At 37.3% G+C, this 23,770-nt stretch overlaps 1 pseudogene; it reads right to left on the reverse strand.

Annotated features, from left to right (window-relative positions):
* Positions 1-377: 377 nt before the first annotated feature.
* LOC132123905 (importin-4-like) lies at positions 378-23,623 on the reverse strand (annotated as a pseudogene).
* Between the last annotated feature and the right edge of the window lie 147 nt (positions 23,624-23,770).

The raw sequence follows: 23,770 nt of genomic DNA on the forward strand, positions 1-23,770 counted from the left end.
TCGTCTCATGCCACACCAGGGAAAGAGCAGGAGGGGCCTGTCCTCAGGTAAAAGCAGGACCTGCTGAAACATCCCCCGTGTCACCACTGATACCTACACTATGCTCTCTAAATCGAAGTAAGACACCCAGGAGAGAAGGGCTCAAGACCAGACCAGGTAACAGTGAATCATTCAGGTTCAGGCCTTTGTATTGGAAGGAGCAATTAAACACAACACGATCCTTTGCAGTATGGCTGACCAAATGGTGTGGTATATACTAAAGACTCCCCTGTTACACTGCCTCCTTCTGGGGGGAGTCTAGCAGCTGCGCGATTCAGTTCCAACTTCTCTATCTCTGTGTTGTATATGGCTGCTTTCTCAGGATTTTGAATCAGTCGTCACTCCATATTCCTGAGGCTTGGCATCACCACCTCCTTTGAAGCATGGAAAAAGGGAAAATCCTTTCTGCGCAGCAAGGGTGTCGCATAGCGTAATATCCCATTTACCTCCACACGAGTTGTCCTGGTCTCTAGAAGGTTAATGGCTTGCCGATCCTCCCTGGATCTTGTGACCTGCTTCTCACTTCGGAAAGGCAGAACATCAAGTTGCCATAACTTCTCAACATCTCGTTTGAGTTCCAGCTCTGCGGGACTAAGAGACACGAAAAGGCACTGTTGTGGCTGCAACTGAGTCTCCAGGAGCTTAACTGGTCCCTGCAGGGTCCATCCAAGCCTTGTTCTGAAGGCAGCCGGACCACCGGGTGGGCCAAGACGGAAAGGTTCTCTTGGTGTTATCAGGTGGGTATTATCAGCCCCAATGAGCAGTAGAGGACATACTTTTTCAAAGGTCTGCAGAGGGAGATCTCTCAGGTGTTTATATTTCTTAAATATGCTCAAAGGATACGAGTGATTAGCCAAACCAAGGCATTTGGCAGTAAAGGCAGCTGTAATCTTAAACATCTTCTGAGGCTGATTTGCTGGAGATATGTGAAAGGAAACTGATGCACCACTGACAGTCTGCACCTCTTGGCGAATTGTCCGTAAAGCTATGCTTTCAGCTTGGCCTTGTATTCCGAGCCCACTGGCGGCATCAGGAAGAAGTATAGTCTGCTCCGACCCGTCATCCATGACAGCATAGGTGTCGAGCGTTTTACTTCCGTAACGTAGCAAGACTCTGATGACTTTCAGGAGAACACGTCTGCAGTCAGTGGGTCTATCCAAATACAGGGTCCCTGCAGTCGAGCTGACAAGGCAGGAATCTTCTTTGGCAGCCTTAGTGTTGACATCATGTAAGATTTGTAAGTGCTTACCCCGACAGATACTGCAAGGCTTCTTAAGTGTGCATTGAGCTGCCTGGTGTTTCCGCCCACAACGCCAGCAACGATGATTTGTTCGGATCCAGTCTATCATTTGTTGTTTACTAAAGGACTTAAAGGTTGCACACTGACTAAGATAATGGTCCTCTTTATCGCAGTATGGGCAAAAGGCTTTAGGTGGAATTTTGGTCTCCGCTCTAGCTGGCTTGGCTTGACATGGCTCAGTAGGTGCCTTAACAACAATGTCCTCAGCTCCAAGGAGGATGGTGGCTGAACTTGCAGCTGGTTTTGTCTCTCGTCTGCGCTCTGATTTCTGTTCCACTCTCTGGACTTTGTAACGGACCTGTGCTTCACTGCTCTGGCACCAGGCCTCATACTGTAACCATTCAGAGAACTCACGAAGGTTATACACTGACCCAGGACGGTGGTACATCTGTCTTCGGCATCCTGATCTCATCTCAGCAGGTAACTTACTTAGTAGTCTCTCCACATGTGACCCGCATTGAAGCTCAGCTTCACCTTTATCTCCAAGAGTCTCCAGTCATAATAGGAAAGGGTTGGGGTGGCCTCAGGGAGGATGCTGTCTGTTGTTGCTGACCATAGATTGGCTGGAGCCTTGACTTAGTCAACGTAGAGCCTTGATGGTAAGATGCAACTTCAAGGTGCATCGGAGGCCTATCCTCTTTAGTGTAAGATGTCTATGGTAAAGAAGTGGGTGGCTGTACTTCCCATGGCCGGTAATATGGGGAAGGCAGTTGATGGGGAATAGACTGCAGTGGGGTGTAACTGGGACTAGGTGGCTGCAGTTTAGTGCAATTCACATTCTGAAAGGATTGTTCCCTCTCGTAGGCAACCGGCCATTCATCCAAGGTGTCCCATGGACCTTGACTAATCGGACTCGATACTCTTGAAGAAGGTGAAGGGATGTTCTCTGCACCGTCTCCATGCCCTTGTGTATGCTGTGTTGTGTGAGGGAATACTGGCTGACTGACTTGTCTTTGATGCACAGTCGTGAGGTCATAGTCTTTAAGGTAGAGGATGAAACTGACGTCTGGGTCTTACTACCTCCGCAGATGCTTCTTCTGGTTGCATGTTGCTACTGATCAATTCTTTGTCCATGAGAAATGCCAGATCCGGCTCGAAGGACCATTGTTTTGGAGTATGACTAAAAGGACTGTATTAGGTGAGGTCTGATATCCAGCCTTGCTCAAGGGGTGTCAGTCAAAACACAGGGTCTGATCAGTTCCATCCAAAGAGTTTAATTTCTCTTAGAATAGGAGTAATTTGCAACCAAGATGCACACAACACAGCTGTACATGGGCATTACAGGTGATCAATTGGGTATTTTTTGTGAGAGTGGGTGTGTATGTGGTTTTTGTTCAGTGACGCACACATTAACCCACGCACAGTCTTTGCACTTCTCCTACTGAGACACTCTCGCACTTTCTGCGCATGCGGACGTGTCAAAGATGGCGCACGCGCACAGACCCAACCTTTCGAACAATGGTTAACATACAGTTTTAAAGTATAAACACTAAACTTAAACATTATTCTTGTTTACATTAGATTGTTATGATGACAACTTATTTTTTAATTTTTTTTTGTATGGAAGAATTAATGTAAGATTTAAAAAAAAAAATAAGCTTCACATTTTTGCTTTTAAACCTTCTGAAATGCCCTGTATATAGATTTATTTTACATTGTATATTTATTTGAGATGGGTATCTAAATTATTGCCTGTGTCAAACAATAAAATGCAGCTTAAGTTGATTTGAATCTGAAGCATAGAATTAAAAGGGCCTTATTTGTTTATTTATTTACTTATTTATAAATATTAACTAATAACTAATATTAACTAATATTAAAACTATCAAATTAAGTTAAAATTTAATTTAAAAAAACTAAATAGTAAAATGACTAAATAAAATCTATTCAATAAAGCTAAATAGAACTATTCAAAAGACATGCACATTACAAAACTACAAATAAATTCAATTAAAAATTAAAACATTAATTATAAAAATAAGCTAATTAAAATTATTAATAAATACTGTAACAGTTTATATGTAATACTAAAACAACACTGCAGTACAATTCCTGATATATCTGTTTATGCAGCCCCTTTAAAATGCAATTGTTTACTGGATTTTACAGTTTAAAGATTATCAAGATGATGGTTTCTGCAGTGGCTTTTGGCTGCTCAGATTGATTTTATTTTTTTCTGGCGTATGGGTAACAGTTTAATTTAGTAAACCTTTTTGAGAAATAACTTAAAGTAATATGTTGTAAGCACACAAGAAATCCACAAAATACACACTGAAAAAACATTAACACTGAATAGTCAAGAAAGAGTAACCATACACATAACTACCCAATTAAATGTAACTATAGATTTCCCAGTTTGTTGTTGTTGCTGACTTTCATCACACAAATGATGTTCTCGTTAACAAGGTTCGGGAGGAGCGTGTCACATACTTAGCCTAATCAACACAGGTGGACCACAATCTAGTAATCAATCCCATAGTATAAATATCGCTGACTTACCTCTATCCATTGATGGTTAATCAGCATCCCTCTTCCACCCCATCTCCTCACTTTGAGTTCACTTTATAATTAGATGGGGATGGGGTACTCTAGGTTCAGGCCCTTCCCGAGCTCGGAGCCCTTCCCCGGACAGCACGCCAAATACGCATACCATACCTAAGCTAATTATATGTAAGTGTGAACTCGTGAAATACTTCCATCTCCACACTTGATTACAACTGGTGTTGCCAGCTGAAGTGAATTTTATCAGCATTTTGTTTCAGTCTGTCAGTTTGCATTAGGCCACAGTGTCAGGACTTAAAGTAAAATAACGTTCCATTCCTGAAAGTTAGCTAACGGTTGACATCTGCAGATCAGTGAGGTGAGCTAATATAACGCTCTCGGCTGCTGAGTAAATGTGCTTTGTATTCACACGCTCAGCACTTTCTCCTGTTGGTATGTTAAGCATTTGATGTTCGCTCTCTCTCTCTTGATCAACATACCTCTTTTTTTTACCTCAAAGTCTTCCGGGTTTGTGTGTAGAATTTTCATTTAAATCTGATGCAGATAATATTATGCAGATAATACAATATTCTTGTGTCCCCTCCCACACCCCCAGCTGAAAATGAATTCCAGCCGGTGGAATTGACTCAGTGTGGACACGGTGTCAAGAGTCCAAGTCCAAATGGCAGAAGACAAACGAGACTTGCCAAGCGAGGAGTGAGTGATTGTTGGAAAGCTAGGCTAAAGCAATCTCACACTTCAGATGACACCGAAGACTCTTCCACTTCCAGGTTTTTGTGCGTTTTAAACTGGTGCAAAAAGTGTATGTGCTATGCTGTAATTGAATGATTCATTTTACTTATTTTATGTGGTAGTATAACTAAAGTTTTTTTTTTTTTTTTTGGTAGAATGTTACAAAAAGAGGTTTTAATATCATGCTTTTTTTTAATAGGCCTTTAAAAAAACCTTTAAAATGTTGCAGACCCCAAACTTCTCAACAGTAGTGTGTCTTTTATTTATTTGATGGTGCATTAAAGGATGCAATGAAGTGTTCAAATGATGCAGAAATGACACTGAAACATTAAACCCTATACTGATAATGTGAACTATTCAATAATAAAAATTTGCTTTTTCAGAAAGATTGTGGATTCTTACACTAATTCTGGATAAGTTTAACATTCATGGCATGTGGCAGAATTGCAAGAACACACATAACATAAACACAGGAACGACAATGAACAATTAATAGAAATATATTTCTTTCACTGCAAGGACAATTCAAAGGATACACACTCGAATATTAAGCCAGAATTTCATGGAATAATCAGTACAGATGGGAATGCAGAAGATTCATTGAGACATACAGAAAAATAATTAATGAAAAAAGACAACTCGGTAAAACAAAATAAGTGACAAGAAGCACAAGTGAATATTGCAATAAATTAATGGAAATTAAGTCTCTGCTACAATACAGAAAGTCGAGTACACCAGTGAGAGCATACTTAGCTAACTGAATCAGCCCATTTCTAATATAATAAAAAATCTATCAAATTGGCCGACTTTCACAAGAGTGGAAGGCCTTGTGAAAGGTGAGACTCAGGATAATGGGTGGGTGCTAAGATTGATTGACAGCCATGGTCATTTTTTTTTCTCTGTTCATCAGGAGGTGATCTTGCTGCACTCTCAAAATCCTGGGTGTGATGCTGTGCTAGACCTCTCAGCAGCATGAGCAGGGTATTATAACCTGATATACTTTTGTCATATCAGCCACTGTTACTAGATAAAGAGTTTTATAGTATAGATACTAAAGGCTCTGATATAGGCTACTTCAGATGAATTTGAAGAATGAATTGGTGTGATGTGATCGGAACTGATTTTCTAACTGTTTTTAAATGTTTTAATCATTTTAAAAGTTTTAAAATTGCTTGTTTTATTTTTGTTATTTTTCTTCATGATTATTTTACTTTCTTTTATGTAAAGCACTTTGAATTACCATTGTGTACGAAATGTGCTATTGCCTTGCCTTGCCTTGATGTCACAATCTGGCCAAAACTCTGTTTCAAAGGTGTTCCAGAAGTTTGAAATGGTTAACCAAAGTGAAGTTTCCGGGAAAAGTTTGCTCCAGCTGATTAACACCTGCAACCACCATTGGTGTATTCAGATTACTTGACAGGCAGGTGTGCTGTTTGACTTGGAAAACTTCTCCGGTTCATTGCTTCCGTTCAGTCAATCAAGATCAGACGTGAATAAAACATGAACATTACTAGAGATGCTTTATAATAGAAACTGAGGTTGTAAAAGCAGCACTGGCATTTTTTTATGTTTAATGCTACAAATCTGCTTACTTTAAAGCTATCTATTGTATAAAGTGCTATATAAATAAACATGCAGTGCTAAATTAAAGAGTTGCAAACATCTCTATATCAATATGACCAGATGCTTTCTTAACTGCTGTTTTCTCCCTGCTGTCATTTTTGCTGAAGTTTATTTTGCTATTAAGATGAAAGCATGCAGCACATAGCTTTTTCTGAGCACCACATACACCCGAAGCACGCGCGCTAAAGCCTGTCAAACAGCACTTGATCACTGAACTAAGTTATCTTTTGCGCTTAGTAAAACAAGGTTTAGATGTAGACTCAGTTGGTTATGTCTAAAATGAAAGTAAACAGTTGAGAGAAATATGTATATGTGCCTGTAGGTGAAATAAATCTAGGTGAAATCAAAAGTAGAAGTTAAAGTAACTAAACTAAAAATTATGATAATAATGCTATCATTCAAATACACTTACTTGTAGGTTTAAAATTCTACATGTCACATTTATTGTCCAACTACAAATATTCAGCAAAATGTCACACTCTGTGGAGTTTAGCGGAGAATCGCAAAGCACAAACTCATGCATTTCTGACAGCAAAATGTAAATATTTTCATGGCTTTTTTAACATTTACAGGTAGAGGATTTATTTGTGAAATGTAAGTTATGCCCTGAGGAAAACAGCACATCTCAAACACATTAAAGGGGTCATATTATGCTTTTTTTTAAAGACCATTGTTTTGTATATTTGGTGTAATAGAATATGTTGACATGCTTTAATGTTCAATAAACATTATATTTCACATACTGTACATTATTGTAGGTCCTTTATGCCACGCCTCTCTCAAACACAACGTTTTCTACAAAGATTGCCGTAGCAAAGTCAGAATGACCTCTTCTATAGGTTCATGAAACAATCGTCCATAAAATGTATTGCTGTTTTGTTGTAAGTAATCTTAAAGATTGCTAAATTATGGTGACCAAATGTGCCATTTTCCCAGGGCCAGGATTCTTGGCCAGGATTATGAGATCAGAATCCCGCCAAATGTATTGCAGCCACAGATCGAAAAATAATAAGCAAAGATCAAATATTTAAAAACACATGTAAAATAATAACGCACATAACCGAAAAACAAATGCAATTTTTTTTATAAACAGCGCAATCATGGATCGAAAAATAATAAGCGTAAATAAAAATTGTAAACACTTTTAAAATTTTATTGCACAAAACTGAAACATAAATTCAAAATTTTCCAAATCTCAAACAAAATCAGGTGTCCTGCTCATGGTTTTTTCTTGTGTGCTTGTGGTCTTTTCCCTTTTGCTTGTTTCCACATTTTGCGCTTGTGTTTCTAAATGTTGCAGTTAGAGTTTCATGAAAATCAGGGCGGGCTTCAACATCACCATTGGACCACAAGTTTTAGATTGACAGCTGCTCCTCTAGCCAATCAATCCAAGGGGGAGTTGACGTCACTCCAATGCGACTTGTGGCTGCTGTGGCAGGTGTGTGAAGTAGAGGGTGACGGTGATGGGGGCGGATTTTCAAATCTGTCCTGTCTAACCCCCGCAAAAAAAAGATCCTGTCCTATCCCAATCCCTCGAAAAACACTGGGGGAAAATCCTGTGTTTCCTGGAATGACTGACGTTCTCTCCCACTCTCATGTTGTATTTTTATTTATTTTTTTGGCCGGAATCTGTCCGTTACAGTGAAAAAATACAGCACAGATCTCAGCATGCCCACTTTAGTTAAATAACAATTGAAAATGTAGTTTTTTTTGTTATTTTATTGAACTGAAAGCCATCTTAAACAATGCACATTTTTTCATTTGAGCGTAGACATTGCACTCTGAGAGTGGCACTCTCTATAGATTTATTTTTCATACACGGAGTTTCTCGCTCAAGTTCACATGACCAAGATGACAGAAACCACATCTTGTTTTCTTTAATTATTTTACAGAAGCACTTTATTGTATTGTATGTTTGTGTGAATTAATTAATCAATCCATTTAAAAATATACATGCACACATATATCTAAAAGAACTGTTTAGCCATTATGCCTCATCTTTGTGTGGTTTAATCTGAGAAGTGTCAGGGTCTGGCTTAAAACAAGGGAAGAAATTCTGAAGAATGTTTGCTACAAAACAGATTTGACTTGCATAGTATGGAAAAATACTGTCGACATAAAATGGTGGCAGAAACCTGCTTGTTTGCAAACATTATTATAAATTTCCTCCTTCGTATTCAGCAGAACAAAGAAATTGATGCACATGATGACAAAACAGTGGTATTTCGATTACATCCACTTCGTCTGCGCTAAAAAACGCAAACGCGATCTCCTCCATTGCTGACGTTTGCAGGCCACAAAACAGCTAGATTCAGGAAGTGTCCGACTTCAAAGGTCTTTTTATCCCTCCCCTTACTGCAGCCGCCTACTCTAGCCTACATTTCAGGCAAGGCATGGTGCATCTCAAACAAGCCTAATGATCACTGTATGACATCAAAGTACCACGAGAGCGATTCGAATGCGTTGGATCCGTGTGCTCACTTATCGCTCTCACGGTACATTGATGTCATACAGTGATCATTCTGTGCAGCGCTGCTTCAAGTCGAATGCTAATGCTGCTCCTTGTGAAAGTGCGCAGGTGATGGAGATTTACCGCTGATTACAGAACCGGCTTTACTGACAAGATTAATTAAATATCACGTGTGATTTATCGTGCAGCCCTACTGCCTAAAATATAAAGTATTGCTCACTTAACCAAACTAACAAGGCACGTGTTAACAGGCTAGATATCGGCCTACTCAGACTACATAGAGCTTGAAGAAAATATCATAACACACAAAGGGAATGTTTCTGTCACCCACTAAAAAAATATTTATTTCTAATTACCTGAGATTGTCTGGGATTTTCAGTGACGAGTGGGGCGGGGCCGAGAGACGTGGGAACAGGAGCGAGGCTGGTGGAGTGATTGGAAATGAGCGACACCTGCTCGACCCACCGGTCTCAAGTACCACGGAGGAGATGGAGGGATATAAAACCAGAGCGACGACAGTGAAGGACGAGAGAGGACCAGGCCTTGGTTTTAGTTTGTGTTTTGGTTTTGATTTGTGCGCGCTGTTTTGTCTTTATTTTGATTATTAAAACCTTATTTGATTGTCCGCCGGTTCCCGCCTCCTTCCCGATGATTATGGAGTTTTAATTCGTTACAGCTGGTTATTCATCTTCTTCACACACCTGCCACAGCAGCCACGAGTCGAATTGGAGTGACGTCAACTCCCCCTTGGACTGATTGGCTAGAGGAGCAGCTGTCAATCTAGAACTTGTGGTCCAATGGTGATGCTGAAGCCCGCCCTGATTTACATGAAACTCTAACTGCAACATTTAGAAACACAAGCGCAAAACGTGGAAACAAGAGCAAAGGGGAAAAGACCAAAAGCACACAAAAAGATAACATATGAGCAGGAAACATGATTTTGTTTGCGATTTGGAATTTTTTTTATTCATGTTTCAGTTTTGTGCAATATAATTTTAAATGTGTTTCCATTTTTGATTCATGCTTATTATTTTTCGATCCATGACTGCAGTACATTTGGCGGGATTCTGATCCCATACAGGATTTCTACATTGCCTAAAATATCCATGTTTTGGCTTGGTTTGCACTGCGCAGGCCAAATTGTTTTAAGACAAAGTACCATATCATACACTGATCGGTGTGCTCAGGGCTGCTTCAAGTTGAACACTAATATGTACATGTATTATTTAAATTATTTAAATGAAAAAACACTTTTTCTTTTACTGTTGCTTGTTTTGAATTCTGCGCGTGGACAGAGGCGTCACTACATTTGTTCGTAGTTTAGAGTGACAAATAGTTTTATTAACATTAAAGGAATAATTCACCTAAAAATTAAAATAGGTTAGTGTTTTGTTTTTATATATTCATGTACCCACACAAAAATAGTTTTAAACCTGAATGAGTTTTTTTCTTCTGCTAAACATAAACACTATTTTTGAAGAAGGTGGAAAACCAAACAGTTGCTGGTTCACAGTGACTTCCAGAGTATTTTCTCCCTACTATCAAAGGTAATGTGGACCAGCAACTGTTTGGTTATCAGCTTCTTCAAAATATCTTCTTTTGTGTGCAGCACAAGAAAGAAATTAATATACTGTAGGTTTAGGACAACATGTGAGTGAATAAACAATGACAGAAATTACAGTCGACAGCATGTAGCCTACTGTCCCTTTAAGACCTGCACGCATCTAATATACAGACTGTTAATTTCAGTTGTTTGCTTTCATTTTAGACATAACCAACTGAGGCTATACATAAACCTTGTGTTTTTTGACAGTATTAACACAAAACATAACTTAGTTCAGTAATCTGGCGCTGTTTGAAGGGTTTTTCGTTTTCATGCGCAAGCTTTGAGTCTGCTCAGAAAAAAAACGCACAGATGAAACATTTAAATAACCAGTAGGGCTTTCTTCAAAAAGCAGATCATGGGGACATTTTTATTGTCCACGATCAAAAATATTCATATCGAACAACCCTTCCCTCGGAAGAAATCGCAGACCGAGGGCAGACCGGACTGCAAGAGGCGCGCTTAACTAGATATCGCAGCGAGGGAAATGCTAATATTCAAGCATTTAGGCGATAGTTTAAGCTAGATTTTCCCATGGTTTGTGTTGGACAGGTATCGGACATAGGTATCGGATCATATTTTTTTCTCCCCTCCAATCTCCGATCTAGCATTCTGGGCCAGTATCTGAACGATATCGATGTCGTGGAACGGATCGGGACATCCCTATAGTTTTTCAGATGGAAGTTCCGCCACGCTATGTGAAAAACTGGCGATTCATAATGCTCTTGATCTGAGTAGGCCTTCAGGTGTTGAAGTACATCCTACATCATTGATCACTGAATGGGAGAATGAGAGACTCACAGCTTTGCTCATGATGAGGGTCAGCAAGTCACTGAGGTGAGGGTAGAAAGTTTCAGCTGGTGCGCACAAGGCTAAAACAGGAATCCCTTCACCGGCAAACTCCTGCAGCATGGCATCATATTCCGCCTGAGACACAAACGCTCAGTTATTTCACTCGGTCACAGTCTTTTTAGGTTCATTGTGTCATTGCTGACAGTGAACTGTGACTAAATCGTAAAAACTGTGAAATCATCTTAAATACCAACTGCTCGTCATCATCTGCTTCATCCCCACCTACATCCTGACACACGGTCTGAGTGAGACAGAGAGCGAAAATACGATCACAAGCAAAAGAAACATCTATCCACCCCCTTATGACTGCAGACTTGTATAACACCTTGAAGAAGTGAGAATAAGCTGCAGCTTGAATGCATTTGATTAACGTTACTTAATACCAATTTCCTTGATGCAGTATAATCCTTGTGCTTTGCTTAGAAGGATTTTCAAAGGATAATTGTATGGTCTTTAAAGAGACATTTCTGTCATCATTTACTCACCCTCAAAAGCTGTATGAGTTTCTTTCTTCTGTTGAACACAAAAGAAGATATTTTGATGAATGTGGGTAACCAAACAAATCATGAACCCCCATTAACTTCCACTGTAAGACATCCCAAGGAAGTCAATGGGGACCATCAACTGTTCAGTTGCCCACATTTTTCAAAATACCTTATTTTTTGTTCAACAGAAGAAGAAAAAAATACATGTTTGTATCAACAGTAAATTTTCATTTTTGGGTGAATTCTCTCTTTAAACTGCCTTTTACACCCCTTGGCTATTTTTGTTGTTGTTGTTATGACAACACAAAATTACTTTATGTAAAAATGATCTTATCTCAGCAGGTACAGACAAAAACTTTACAGCGGTTATTATGTTATATCTGGTTAATTTTAGGGCTTGATACTAAAACTGCTCATAAAATTAATTCCTGACTATTTTCTTCAGTACATCTTTGATGGTGTTATTTATATCGGCCAGTCTCCCTGGAGCCTGCAGCACCTCCTCCTGGAGGGATTTGATGACAGCATTCATGGACACCTGTCTCTCTCTCTCTCTGTCCTGTCTCACCACCTTCAGAAAACAAGGCAAAACCACCTGCACCTTATGCAGGGCTGGAAAGATATAAAGAGAAATATGTAGGAGCTGATCAAAGAATTAAGGCTAATTAAAAAAGCCCTTTCCCCTTCACACTGATTGCAGCTCATTTAACAAAAGAAGAGGGTGAAAAGGAAACGATAGCGAGTGAATGAGAATGACTGACTGACAGGGCTGCGAGGCACTCTGCGTCAATGAAGGCAGAGTTAAAAGTAAATCTTCTTGTCAAATTAAGCTCCTCTTAATTCTTTCTGGGAGACATCAATAATGAGGCAGAATAGATAAAAGGAAGGAAAGAGAGTGATGTGAATATAAATGAGTGCAAGTGAAAAATCTGATAGATATGTACCATAGATGGGCGTTTTGAGCAAAGACTTTATAGTGAATGTTATAGTGAAAAACATTATTACATTAATGTTATTATTATTGCTGTTGTTTTCCATGTTGATATGGTTTAAAATGTAATTTATTCCTGTGATGGCGAAGCTGAATTTTTCAGCAGCCATTACTCCAGTCTTCAGTGAGAAAAGAAAAAAAATCTTAATAACCCCATATTTTTAATTAGTATTGTATAAATTCAATTAAAATAAAAATAAGATGAAATTTAGATTCTTAAAAACATTTTGTGATATTAACACTTACCGTACTTTCCTGCGACTTATAGTCAGGTGCGACTTATTTATCAAAATTACTTTGACATGAACCCAAGAGAAATTAACTAAGAGACATGAACCAAGAGAAAACATTACCGTCTACAGCCGCGAGAGGGCGCTCTATGCTGCTCAGTGCTCCTGTAGTCTACACTGAAAACATATAGCGCCCTCTCGCTGCTGTAGACGGTAATGTTTTCTCTTGGTTCTAAATAAATGCGACTTATAGTCCAGTGCGACTTATACAGTATATGTTTTTTTCCTCATCATGACGTATTTTTCCAGTCGTAAATGCGACTTATAGTCCGAAAAATACGGTATTTGATTCATTGAACGCTGAAAAATTGACATTTCTAGCTCATGTTAAAAATTAATAAACACTGGTAATCCGCAACAGTTAGAAGTGTAGACTATAGTTTTAGGTTCACTGAGGTATAAACAGTACAGTAGAATCTCTACTAGCTGACAGGTTACTACTATCGCATGCTATGCTGTCATAGCACCCGGACATGAATGGTGTGAATGTACCCTGCTGGTTGGCCTCCATTGGGTTTTCCTTCCACACTTTGTGCTGAGCTCGGCAGAACTGGCCCACGGCACCAAAGGCAGCTCTCCTCACATCCTCATGTGGAAACTGATGAATGCACATTCACAAAAGAAGTACAAACATCAGTAACACATCAGCATTACAAACAAGCACTCATGAAACCACAAACTGCACTCAAGCTGGACTCCAGGAAGGACTGGAACACCACTCGGACAGACATCAAGATAAGACAAAAATCAGCTCGATTTTAAAGATTGTGTGCTCTGCCACACAGGTTGAGGAAATAATATTAACAAATAATATTACAAACTTCAAGTCAAGCCCTACATTATATCCTCAAATACATTGTTATGTAATAACAATCTGAAATTTAAATTAAAGTATTAATTAAAAATAAAAACCTTACTGACACACCACAGAGTATCTACATTTAACATAAGCTTCTAGTTTCTAAGTGCAAATGGATGAGTGTTTGTGCAATATGTAAAACATGCCTCATTACCCTGTGCAGAAGACGATTTCACCCAAAGCACACTGAATCTGAATCCTGATTAGTGCTCTTACATAAGAGAAAACTAAAGAGACGGGATGAAAGAGAGAGACAGAGACAAACCCTACAGTCATCAACTTCAGTCTATCCCTCTTCATCCGAAACAGCATCGGCCTCTTCACCTTCATCATCAGCATCATCTTCATCATCCAGGAGACACAAATTGTTTATCTTGCTCTAAATGAGCCTGTGAAGTAGACAAGAATACTTGTAATGTTTGATGGTGTGCAGAGAAAAGTCCTCACTGTGGTGATGGGAGTGAGTTGAGGGGCCAGACAGTCAGGACTCACATCAGATACAGCAGAGAATAAGCTACATCTAATGAAAGAGCGATGCTGAATGCAGTCTGCCTAAAATTCAGCCTCAATATTTAAAAGCTTCAGTCAACAAATTCAGTGTTACAATTTTTCCATTACTCTTTCCTAACTATTCAATTTCCCTCCCTTTTACACCATGTCTGCATATGTGTATATGTAAGGTCATAAGTGCAGCGCTGCAGGTCTGGATCATCCACTGCATCACTGAGGTTCAAACCTAACACTTCCTTCCCAACAGTACGGGCCAACACAGAAAGTGTGTCTATGAGAAAGATTTAGAGAAAGACAAATGATTAGATTAGGTAAGGCTGCGTTCCTCCCTACACATGATGCATGACTAAGTGTGGATCGTTGTTTTTACCTAGCCCCTGTGTCTGCAGAGCCCTCATCTTCTCTCTTGTGTCCGTCAGGAATCCCTTCAGACTCTCAGTAATTGCAGGAAAGTAAGGCACCAGCATCTCCTTGGCTGCGATAGCTGAGAAAGAGAGAGATATCATAATTCTAAGCGTAACTATAACATAAAAAAATACTGTGTTAACTACTTAATGGAAGAAGGATGTTACAGATTGCCCAAATTGCACTGATAGCAAGCTCTTTCAGTTTAAGGTTTTCTTCATTGTTAAGGTCTGACAACATGGTTTAAAATAAAATAAAAAAATACAAATAAAAATACAGAATTTTATATTAGATATACTTTTTATTTTATTTTGATCATTTCAATTTGAAGTTCAAGTAATTCAGTTGTTTTTGCCATTTTTATACAATAAAAAAATATTTTTTTTTGTTCATTTAATTTTAGTTATTTTACTCCTTAAACTAAACATGAGAAATGTTGCCTATATATATATATAAAAAAATTACTTTAGTATAGTTGATTATAATTATTATTATAAATAAATGTAAAATGAAATAAATAAATATAACCAATTATATTGATTAGGTTTATCATAAAAAGGTAAAAAAGTTAACATTAACACTGGCTGCACTCTAACCGAAGTTCTCTAAGAAGTTCTCCAATACTGATTCACTGAAGACAACAACGGCATCAGCTCAGCATGGAATTTACTGACATCTGGCTATAAGAGACAAATCAACCCATTTTAATCTTAAATCAATCTATGAATCATCAGAAAAGGCATCAAATATTAAAGTATTGACATCTCAGTCTGACTTGGAGGTGTTCAGAAATCTGTCCGATGCTGAAGAGCCCTGCACTACGGACCACCTGCTTATCGACACTCGGTTTGAAGCATGGATGACAACATCCTAACACCAAAACACAAAGTTAAAGCACTGAGCAGCACTTTTCATGCGTTTGGAAATGATGTGCTATAAATATGGGTAGACATCTATGCTTAATCGTAGTGCAGATGTGATCCGCACAGCCTTCGGCGAGCACAGACATACACGAGAACTCCTTTATGCTCATATGAGTGAAAGGCAACTGCATGACATAAATACAGATATTTTTTTCTGAGTCACTTGGCCACTGAAATGTTAGTCTACTGTTCCTACTATGGCTAAGTTTTACAATGAGTGTTTTTGTTTGCTAACCAGCTGGTTGAAGAGTTTTTCAGGTGGCATGTGAAGAGCCATGGTGTCAGTGACAGGGGAACGCATATCAGTTTGAGAGAGGGTGAGATGGGTACAGAAAGAATGAGTAAAAGAAATAAAGCATGCAAAGGGACTGACCTGAACAGCAAAGTGCTCGGGATTCTCTCTGTCGCCCTCAGTATCATTTTCATCTTCTCCAGGAGGGGGCGCTGCACTCAAGATTGGAAACACTACTTGCAGGATTGGCTGTAACTAGGAGTTTATGCTGTAGGAGATAGAACAAAAGCTGAAATCCCTGACGTTTTAAAAACTAAGAGATTTACTTAGACAAATGGTTTACATATGATCAAACAAATTCCATTAATAGAGTTTTGCGCTTTAGAATGAAGTGCAAAAGCAAGGAAAGACAGTTACCTTGCTTTTAATTCTGATAAGACCATAGATACATGACAGAGCCTTTACACATAGAGAAACACTAAGGGAGATATCCGCACTGATCTATTATCAAAATAAACGTTATTATACAATAATACTCCATATCAACATATCATTATTTACACTGTAAAAAAGGATTTGAGACTTTAGCTTTCTCAACTCATTTTCCTAAGTCAGTTCAACTAAAATGTTGGGTACACTTAAGATATTAAGTTCACCAGTGCCCAACTAATCTGTTCAATCACAGTAGTTCAGTAGTTCAAATCTTCAACAAAGATTTCTTAGTTGTATGAGTGGCAATGCATGGAAACCCCGCCCACCGGTCCGAGCCTTCATCGCAGAACAGGTCGCCATTTTTTTTATGTTTGAAGACTTACGGAAAGCTTCAATTTTTGAGTCAAGAGTTACAGAGGTAAGAACGAACTTATATTTATGAAAAGTGTTTGATAAATGAGGGTAAAGAGTAATATTACACAGGTTGTCAGTGTAATCCTTGCTACAGTGTTGTACGGAGTGTAAACATGGACAAAAATGTATTTATAGCGATCACATATATTAAGGTGTAAACTAGATAAATACAGGGTTGTCAGTGTAATCCTCTTGCCACTGTTATTTTATAGATTCCTGTACGTGATGTGGACAAAAATAAATTTCTATTGAACATGAATTAGTTCCCTTGTGATCGTGAAATCGTGTCCATGATTAATAATTCTTTCACTGGACTTAGGCTATTAATTCATTCCCTTGTTTTATTCAGCTGTGGCCATGATGTAATTTGTTATCGTTGTTTTATTTCTAAATAAATCGAAACAGACAGTTTGTGAAAAGTTTGTCCATTTTAAACGTTAACCTTTATTTGTGTCCATTTGAATGTTATATATTTTAGGCCTTAAATTTACACCTGACATTCATCAGTAGCCCCTGCAATCAAACCCCAGGCTCAGAACAGGTCGACATGTGCCACAGCTGATGACGAAGTCTCCGTTTTGAATTAAGACGTCTTAATTGAGGTAAGAGCAAACTTATGTCCAGCTTGTATTGATAAATGTTTGTTAAATTAGGGTAAACTAGAGAAATATCAAACAGGTTATCTGTGTATCCTCGCGGCAGTAATTTTTTTACCAGAGCTTCTCAGTGATTTTAGTCCCATCTGAATGTGCCATCTCAATAATAATTACGGATGATGTCATTAAAGATTACGGTGACTTTTACCTTCTGTTAAAACGTCTGGAAGAATTACCTCAGGTAATACTAATCCCGTTTGAATAGACCAGCTGTAAATATGTATGTAAATATTCTGTGATTTCCTATTTAAAAGTGCTTAAAGCATTTAGTTGCTTTTGTAGGTGGTTTGTATAAAAAGCTGTTATCAGGACTGCAAACTCGTCAGCTTTATGAATGTTTCCGTTTTGGATCCAAAATAGGTTGTTATTGTGATTATTCCAGATAATCATAATTATGAGCATGCTTGGTTCTGGAGTCATTACAGTTTGTCTTATTTTGTGTGTGTGTGTGTGTGTGTGTGTGTGTGTGTGTGTGTCTTGAGACTTCAAATCAGAAGAGAGGAGCAGCTGCTTTGCTTGGACTCCCATATTACTTAAAGGAGGATCTCAGCAGTTTCATCCGTGTCTGTGAGGTATGAGAGCTGATTTCACTATGACATGGGGAAACTTTTGTCAGTTATAGAGAGAGCTCACAAAAAATTAATTTTTTTCACTTTTAAGTTGTTCTAAACCTGCATGAAGTACTTTCTTTTGAAGAACATGAAGATATTTTTAAAAGTTTTGGTAATGAAACAACTGATGGTCACTTTTGAATTCCAAATATTATGGGGAACAGAAACTGTCTGGTTGCCAACATTCTTTAAAATCTCTTTTTCATTTAACAAAAGAAAGTGATGAATACAGATGTAAAACAACTTGAGGGTAATTAAATTAAATATCATGTCCGCACACCCCCTGCTCTGCATATTTTGCATGTCTCTATTTAACACACCTGATTACTAGCTCATTAGAAGTGAGCTATGTGCATGAACTGTGTTCCAGTTGAACAGAAAATATTTTAGCAGAGACCGTGGCCAACAAACGCAAGTCAACAGATACAGGTTAATATTAACCAACTACAGAAACATGCCTGACAACAGTAGTGACAGAACAATACCCTTACAGTGGTTTCACACTACAGTGGCAAAGCTCAGCCCAGTGCTACTGGCATTGAGAGTAGGGTTGGGTGTCAAAAATCGGTTCCAATTTAGAACTGGTTAAATTCCCAAGAACCAGGTATTCAGTAATTAGTCTCCATAATGTTATAGTAATATAAATTACTAAAATCTTGCTGACAAATAATCAAAACCTAAGATAGTGGCAAAGTTTAAAAATGTTAATTTAGTATTTTGTGTTAAAGTAATTAGTCTTTTAATGTCATAAACTGATTCTTTTTTGTTGGTAAAATAGTTTAATATATATTTAATACGCTATTGCATATATTGATCTGGTTTTGAGAAGTGATACAGTCGAGTACTACACAAATTATATTGTCAAAAGATAAATTTTTCTTCAGGTAATCATCAATGTTGCACTTGTCATTTTCACACAGGGTAGCACATTAAATTTGGTAATGTAACAGTACATGCTCAATTACTAATATCTTTGTTCATTATGTTCTTAGGCTGACAGTTCAGAAGATGCTACAAAAGAAGTTGATGTTGGCATTCTCATCACTGAAGATGGGAGGAGCAGCAGAGCGTTGCTAGAAAGGGAGATGGTGGATGTTGCGGTGGTTCTGGAGGAGAAGATTGTCAAACGTGACCTTGGAGATGTTGCTAATGCCTTTGCTACACTCATGGGTCTTCTTTACTATCTCGACATAGACTATCCCAAGTGACTGAAGTACACATTTGAGTTGATACAAAAAGTGTTCATGGGCATCGGCAGTGGTAATTGTTCTGCGAAAGTTAATGGACTCCACAACAGTTTGTTTCAAGACAACGTGTAGTGGCAAGTTAGCCTAGTTAATGTCAGCAATAAAGTCTCAGTTGGTATCATTGATTTGTTAGTTACACCAATGTTTACTGTTTGTACGACAAAAGTTGCATCACACCACCATTTTGCATGGTTAAAGTTTAACATTTGTTCTAAAATGCCATTGAGTTAAAGGGTTATTTCACCCAAAAATGAAAATTGTTATTAATAACTCACCCTCATGTCGTTCCAAACCCGTAAGACAAGACAAGATATTTTAGATTTAGTCCGAAAGCTGTCAGTGTCAGCCATGTTAAAAAAGTTAACAGCTTAAGTCATTTGTGGATTAATGCGTATTGGAGACGCGAACCGTTTAAAATTATTCAGTTCAATTTGGTGAACTGGTTAAAAAATTCTAACTGACCCTGGATTATTTTGATGTTTTTCTTACCTTTCTGGACATGGACAGTAGACCATACACACAGCTTCAATGGAGGGACTGAGAGCTCTCGGACTAAATCTAAAATATCTTAAACTGTGTTCCGAATATTAATGGAGATCTCATGGTTTTGGAACGACATGAGGGCGAGTCATTAATGACAATTTTCATTTTTGGGTGAACTATCTCTTTAAGCAACCAAAACAAGGTTTAATATAAAAAAAATTGTTAGACAGTTTCTGAAATTGTTAGAAACATGAAATTAAAACTTGTTAGTTTTAATTTTTTTTTAATTTTTTTTAGATAATTGTTAGACAAATGTGATATGTGCAAACTTATTTTTCATCTTTTTTAGATAATTTTTTGGCACATACGTTTCATACTACTTTGTTACATATGTAGCTACAGTAAATATGAAATATCAATGTTTTTATACCAAACAAACTAATACTAAATGGCATGCTGTCAACTTTGAAATAAAATACATTGCATGTTCTTAAATGTCCATTCTGTTTTTATGTGGTACTGTAGAAAATAGAAACTTGAGTTGTGTGGGCGAAGTTGTGGCTGCCTTAAAAATTTAAGTTAATTCAACAAGACGCTTAGTTTGGACAATTTGTATTTAGTTTGCACAACTTATACTTACAAGTTTATTTAACAAACTGCTTAGTTCAAACAACTCAACGTTTGTTGGTCTCACTACTTTTATGTTGTTTCAACTTGAATTTAGGTTGGCACAACTTTTTTCATCTAGTTGGGCTTACTAAAAACATGTTGGTTATACAAAATATACAGTTGATTCAGCTTCACATTTGTTACCCCAACTATTAATTCTAGGTTTAGCCAATTTGTATTTAGTTTGCACAACTTATACTTACAAGTTTATTTAACAAAATGCTTAGTTCAAACAACTCAACGTTTGTTGGTCTCACTAATTTTATGTTGTTTCAACTTGAATTTAAGTTGCCACAACTTTCTCGTCTAGTTCGGCTTACTAAAAACTTGTTGGTTATACAAAATATTCAGCTTCACCTTTGTTACCTGAACTATTAGTTCTAGGTTTAAGGAACTCTAATATATGTGTAAACAACAAATGTTTTTTAGCTTATTGAACTCAATATTTTAAGGCAGCCAGGTTACAAATTATTTTAAGTTGAATCAACTTTTTTTTTTTTACAGTGTAGATGTGTTGACAAACCTCCAGGCAAAATCGGACAATTTCGGCAATGTGTGGGACAAATATGAACATCTCACTTTCCCTCAGCTCATCAAAAACTTCCATAGCCTCACTGGCTTGGTCTTTAAAAGAAATTCAAAGCCACTTAAATCATGAAGACTCATAGAGGTAAACAGATCAGTCAAACAGTGCAACTCTCATGGTCTTTAGCACATCATCAAGGAACAGAATGAAATCCCTGATTAGAGCATTAGCATACCAACACAGCAAGACTGTATCAAAGTGTCCTCACCCAGTCTGCCTGAACGAGGCGTTTAAGAGCAATGAGCAGTTTGGGGATCGGAGATCACAAAAGGTTCTCAAAGAAAGAAAAACAACATTTTGAACATGCTGGCTGTGAAATTAAACACTAACCCCCGCTTTCACAGACATGGGGAGAGCTGTCAAATCAACTGAAAGAAACTTGCACTGAGTGATCTTAAAATATCAGAGCCCTTTTTTGTCTCAATATGCATGTTTTTTTCTAAGGCATGTTTATAAATATTACTTATATGTTCTAATTGAACTATAGCCTAGTTTAGTCTAAGCCCTGTCTGTGAAACAAGGCCTCAATCTTTTATCCAAGGGCCGATTACAGCAGTCAGAAGAAGCAAGACAGACCATCTTCTTCTGTGCTGGTGTAGGCCATGATGGCGGTAAGAGTGAGAATGCAGTGGTAGAGAGCTGGGATTGTTCAGGTCTTGAAGAACAGTCCCAAACAACTGGAGAAGTTGCTTGTAGTGGGGCTTAAAGGTCTCCGGGTCTCTTGGATCCCACCACTTTGATAAGCAATAAAAGGCCCACCTGAACAGAATTTAAGGTAGATATGTGATACTTAAACAAAATTCAAAACATCTTAATTGTGTGCTCAATTATTTTTAAAAAAGTATATGTGTGTGTATATATATATATATATATATATATATATATATATATATATATATATATATATATATATATATATATAAAAATGTATTATATTAATACATAATAATTTATATAATTCAATATATTAATATACTTACTATAAATGTATTCAAGCTTAAATTATTAAATAGTAATTCATTTAAAACTAAAATCAATTTTTAGTAGAAATAAATGAACGATTAATAAATATTATTCTAATCTGTTCGGTCAGTAACTAAATGTAAAAAAATGGGATAATGCAATATGGTATGTAAAAACCATGGAATATTAATATGTTAATGATCTGATAACATAAATATCCCATGTGGCTGAGTGGCCTTCAGACTAAGACCGCGGGATGAAAACAACTGGTCACAAATTAGAAAATATATCAGAAAAGTAAGATAGATAAAATTATTATCTTCTGGCTCTCATCCTGAGCATCACTGCGTAAGCTGACTGATGGACCTGAAGCAAAGATTTTATGCTTGCCTTTAAATATATAGCTAAAAATTAATGACAGTAAGTTAACCTGTGGGTTCTGGATTCAGTCATAACCGCACATAAAGCTGCGATGATAGTTGGATCTTTAAATGCCTGTTTCTGCTCAGCTGTGTCCTGATAAGCGACATTATATTACTTAAATTTAATCAAAGGCGTAGTAGGCTAATTATGAAAATAAAATAAGCACTTTAACCCAAAAGAACTACGAATAACGCTTATGCCAGCCAGAACTGTAAAAGACACGTATTAATTACACTTTTACAGTTATAACTGATAACGTCATCTCACATAGCCTAATCAATATCAAATGCATCAAATATACCAGGAAGACAGTTTAATGCAAGTAACGTTACCTACGTGCTGAATAACGGCGTTGTCCGGTTCTGTCGGCCGCGTCAGGAGCTCTAGCTCTTCTGAGTGATTTACACCGTTTAACGGTAACTTAAACCGTTATTTATTCAAAATTGTCAGATAAACTACACCGGCCAGGAGACCAAAGATGTCCACGGGCAACTGACATTCTGACAGTATTTAGACAAAATTTTGATCAGATGAAACTCATAAGAATATTAGATATCGATGTCGGTCTAACATAAATAAACTGTCATGGTGAAATATTATTTATATACAAGACATTATAAAGTTACCACGCGGGATAGAAGTATAAAACGCCGCAAGATTTAAATGTTAAAGGGTCCACAACCCAATAATAAAAGGACACGTGATGCAGACAGACGATAAGCGCTATATCAACAGCGCCAGCAGCGGTTATGGAGACATTTAAAATTAAATTAAATTAAAATTAAAAAAGACAGTTTCTCGTTCTAGCGTTTAGATCTCTAAAGTGATTCGTTTTTGTTTCTGTTCGTTTTTAAGTGGATCATGTTTAGACAGATGCTTGCTAGAGGAGTCGAAGCACTAATGGTCTATTTGCATTTGCAAATCTAAACTGCACTACAAAAAAAAAAAAAAAAAAAAAACACGTCGATTGGCTGTGCTTCTGTTTGCTTTGTGCATGAAATAAGTCAATATTTTGTAATAAATAAATAAATAAATAAAATAAAGATAAAGCCACAATAGATATATAGGTTATTATTATTATTATTATTATTTAGGCTAACTATTATAAAATAATTATTAAAGCTAATTATTACTATTATTATTTGACAACAGTGTGATTATAAATCAATAAAAACAATTATTAAAAAGATGAATTAAAACAACAGAATTATAATATTCTGTAAAAAAAAATTACATTTTATAAAGCTGCTTATTTTGTCTGACTTGGTGAACTGGTAAAGAAGCACAAAGGAGGGACATTAGAGCCACCACCTCAACACCCATTCACACCTCGTTAAACAGATCCGTGGTCTCTCAATCACTCCATGATTATCTCATATTTTCACCTCATAGATAAATATTTCCACTCTAATGCAGCAGAAAGGGTGGAGCTGTTCAGATGGAAATTTTAAGGCAGAGCTGATTTAGTCC

Source organism: Carassius carassius, chromosome 42 (assembly GCF_963082965.1).
Source record: "Carassius carassius chromosome 42, fCarCar2.1, whole genome shotgun sequence".
Lineage (NCBI taxonomy): Eukaryota > Metazoa > Chordata > Actinopteri > Cypriniformes > Cyprinidae > Carassius > Carassius carassius.